This window comes from Colobus angolensis, unplaced genomic scaffold (genome assembly GCF_000951035.1).
Source record: "Colobus angolensis palliatus isolate OR3802 unplaced genomic scaffold, Cang.pa_1.0 Scaffold98, whole genome shotgun sequence".
Classification (NCBI taxonomy): Eukaryota; Metazoa; Chordata; class Mammalia; order Primates; family Cercopithecidae; genus Colobus; species Colobus angolensis.
Genome location: NW_012123820.1, coordinates 1,389,086 through 1,393,742, shown reverse-complemented (window position 1 = coordinate 1,393,742; position 4,657 = coordinate 1,389,086).

Below are 4,657 nucleotides of genomic sequence, written 5' to 3'. Positions count from 1 at the left end.
ACCTAATTTCAGATGGTAAACAATTCCCCAGTAGAGGCAGATATACCAAGAGAGTAGTGCAGTTTATGTTCCAGGGAGCTTTACTTGCATGCTCCCTTCTAAAGTACTGTAGCTGATTTCAAATTCAAAATTTTGTATTTCTTATTAAAAATTATGCCTCCCCCACCCCACCCCCACCAACTGTATAAGCTTCAAGCCCCACAAAGCCAGGATCTGTCCCTGGCGTTTACACAGCAAGCTAAGAAAACTGAATATTGTCCTGAATAGGGGAACCATGTGAGAATGTCGGGTAGTACAGAGGCATGTCCATATTTGCATTTTAGGAAGATTACTTTGGGAACAATGTAGACAAAAGACTGAAAGAGGGTTAGATCTGGGGGGAAAACTATAAAGAAGCTGTCATTGTATTCCAAGCAAGAATAAAGATCTTTTGCTTTTTATTTTATAAAAAGAGTCAGTGTTTCCTTTGAAAGAGCAAGATCCTCTGAGGCATTTCTAATTTTACTTTTGAAAGCTCCCTCTTCCCATTTCAGAAGTATTATTCTTCCTCCAAGAAGCCGAGGAGATTAAAATCTTTCACAGTGTAATAGTTTGTTCTTGCCTTCAGAAAGTAAAATATGAAATTGTCATACTCAACAGTGCTAACTTACTAGCATAAGGAAAATAGCAAGTGTTTGTTTTAAAATAAAATGTCAGTGTAATAATAAGAAAAATGAGAGTTCTTCTGTGACCTTTTTAGCCCAATGAGAGACTCAAATAGTACACACTGTATCCCTGGATGATATGCTCAATATTATTTTTTAAAAGTATATTTAGAGTATATATTTCAACATTAAATACATTTATAGTTGATCTTAAAAAAATAAATGTATAGTAATCAAGAAGACTGAAAGGAAAAGGTGGGTTGTTCTACCAAAGAGCAAATCTTACTCTAAAGCCACAAAAACAGTTTTAGCAGGCATAAAAATAAGCAAAAATATCTACTGAAGTCAGTTTGAAGCCTAGAAATGGACCATGTAAGCTGTCTTAGTTCATTTTGTGCTGCTCTAAAAGAATACTTGAGACTGAGTAATTTATAACAAACAGAAATTTATTAGCTCAGAGTTCTGGAGGTTAGGAAATCCAATATCAAGGTGCTGGCATCTGACAAGGACCTTCTTGCTGTGTCCTCACATGGCAAAAAATGAGATGGAGAGATACAGCAAGAGGGGGCTGAACTCATCCTTTTATAGCAACACCAATCCTACCCATGAAGATGAAGCCTCGCACACTAATCACCTCTTAAAGGTCTTACCTCTTAATATCATTACAATGGCAATTAAATTTCAAAATGACTTTTGGAGGGGACAAATATTAACACCATAGCATAAGCGTAAATGTTTCACATTAATAGAGAAAGAACGAGCTGGTAGATGGTCAGCCATTTTTGCACAACTCTATGAGGTAAAAGGAAAATCATTATTGACTTCTACTTTATGGGTAAACTATGGGGAGGATCTCCCCTTCTTTCTTGGGGCTTAGACAACCATAAATTCTACATTAAATTGTCTATTCTTCCTCAGAAAGTTGCTATTATAAATCCATGCTCTGCCTTGTGGTACTCGGTAGAAGGGAGAAAAGTCTTTTACAGAGCTTATAGTATTCCTCTGAAGTCCATAGTTACAATTAAAAGAAAAAGTATACACTGGGCACATATCTAGTGAAAATTATAAGTTGTTAGAAAGTCATTAAAAATATTTTAGTTTATGCCTTTGATTTAGGACTTTTTTGGGGTGAGTTCTTTGGAATGAAATTAAACACATTCCAATTAGAATTCTTAGTGGATAGACATGTGCTTCTAGATCCTGGAAATATATGACTATATCTGGCAGACTCCTTACTGAAGTTCTTAGCCAAAGAGAGTCGACTTATACCCCTGTATACCTAGGCAAAATGGTAAGCAGCACCAGCCTCCATATTAGACACAAAAGAAAGGAACCATCACCTTTGCTCTGAAGTTTGCCTCTCAAGGCAAGATACCTACTTCAAATATATTGCTTCCGCTACAAATTTCTCTTGCCTAATTCTTCCTGATCCTTCCATGCAGAGGAGAAGAATGAGACTCCAGAGAGAGGAAGTACTATAGGCTATGGGGGTACAAAAGGGAAGAAATAAATTCTGTTTTTTGGAGGGGTTAAATAAATGTCTGGAAAGCTTTCATCCCAAACACTCTCTACTTCTCTATGATATTACCTTTCAGTTGCCAAGTACATGTCTTTGTATTAAAGCACGAGCTATCTGGGCATAGACACCAGGCCCATGAGTCTTTGCATTACCATTCAAAACCCAGAGCCTAACATATTACGTGCGCTAAAGTGTTTGTTGTACCAAAATAAATAAATAGGGCGGGCGCGGTGGCTCAAGCCTGTAATCCCAGCACTTTGGGAGGCCGAGACAGGCAGATCACGAGGTCAGGAGATCGAGGCCATCCTGGCTAACACGGTGAAACCCCGTCTCTACTAAAAAAATACAAAAAAACTAGCCAAGCGAGGTGGCGGGCACCTGTAGTCCCAGCTACTTGAGAGGCTGAGGCAGGAGAATGGCGTAAACCCGGGAGGCGGAGCTTGCAGTGAGCTGAGATCCGGCCACTGCACTCCAGCCTGGGTGACAGAGCGAGACTCCGTCTCAAATAAATAAATAAATAAATACATACATAAATCTTAGAAAATACTTTCTCCCTCTCTCTGTGGTTGCCAAAAAGCCAAAATCTGATCCCTGGATCTATTAGTTTGGTTTTTCACACTCTCACCTTCAGAAAGAAAAGAATCTCTCATTAAAATCTTACTAGATGCAAATGCAAAATGGATTACTTTTTCTCTTCAGAAGCAAAATGTACAGGTGTGGAGTAGGAATTCATCTCCACAAATAGGAAGGAGCTACGAACAAAAATAAGGCATTTGGACTTAACATTTTATTACCGTGTAATGGTTTGGGCAACCGTTTCTGAAACATCAAGATAAGGTGCCAATAACTATTTGTGAAACAGGCCATCAGAAAGTCTGGCATACTGTGCATTGAAATTCAGAGTTGTACCTTGAAAGTATGGTAATTCCACAGGAGGTAGCATCTAGCCGATTCTGCTTTTGTTAGGCTCTAGGGAGCCCTATTAAGAGAGATTTCTCCTGTGACATTTATTTTTAACACTACTCTCTGTCTTCAATCTAATTTTTCCTTAAGGGAAGAATGTTGTCCCAGACTGTAAAATAAATTGAATCTTTTAAATCTAGCCCTTGAAGAATAAACCAATTTCTACTTAACCTTCAAAACTCTGACAGATCAGATCAATCCTTGTTAGTACACAAAATGTATCAAATCAAAGTGTTACTAATATACATGATGCAATAGAACTCTTATCAGGAAACTACGCTGAATGTTTCAATATTTGCAGTTACTTATATGTTATTTTTCCTATCTGACAGTTTGTATGGTTTGTACCTTTAGCAACCTTTCTTTTTTTAATCTAAGTTTCACTACTTCAGTACATATTCCACATAAAGAAATTCAGAAGAACTGTATTTTACCGTCAACTACTGTAGCAAAAGCTGCTGGTGTCTGCCCAGATTCCTCTTTCATCAGGCTGATGTACTCATTCTCCAGCTGCTATGAGTATTGGCTGTTCAGCGTTCACAGCTGCATCTTTTTCCAGAAAATTACCCTTGGCCAATAAGAGGCACCCCAACCACAGACGTCTGGGGAAGCTCAGAGTTTCCAGTGATACAAGGGTATAAAGGCTACCTTTCTTGCCCCAAAGTGGGCCAACTTCATAGTGCCTTTCATGCCTTAGAGAATATCTCATGGTGTCGGTTACTAAGTTCTGTTGAATCTGCTTCTTAAAGTCTGTTAACTGTCATATTTTCACTATTCTAATTGCCACTCATCCAAGTTTAGGACAATCTCTCATCGAACTATTCAAATCACCTTCTGAATCAATTTTCACCTTTCTATAGTCCCTTCTCTACATTATTGCCAGAACTCTTTAGATGCAAATTTGAATGTCATCTACCCCAGCCCCCACCAGCACATACCTACTTAAAATCCTTCAATAATCATCCTCATCACCTACCCAGGGATAGTAAACTGAAGTCACTTCACACATACATTTGTTTCTCCCTGAAAAAAAATGACACATGGAGCGAAACAAAGCCTTGTAATACGTACAATATAATTGGATGGCATTTCTCTACCTTGAGAGCAAAAGTCAGCTGAAGCAGTTAACTATTAGGTCAGTGCAAAAGTAGTTGCAGTTTAGACAAGAATTCCTTCTATGCTTGGCTCAGGAATCTTGCGGTATTCATTGTATGGGGACACTTCTTAGTTTCAGATTGGGGTAATTCTTTCCTAGGCTGAATATATTTTAATCCTGGAATGTTTTGACATGAAGTACAGCAATGATGAAAGTAAACCCATAGCAGTGATAATTCTGTTGAAGAACAATTTGTGCATATTTGATATTTAAGTATCTAAAGGTTGAAATTTTGGCCTATTAAAGAAACAGACTGACTTGTGACTCCAGTTTATAACATGTAATTGAATAACTTTGACTTTTGGTTTTACATTGAAAGCTATGTTTACAAACAGTATTGGAATACTTAATAGAGCTTATCCACTGCACTGCCCG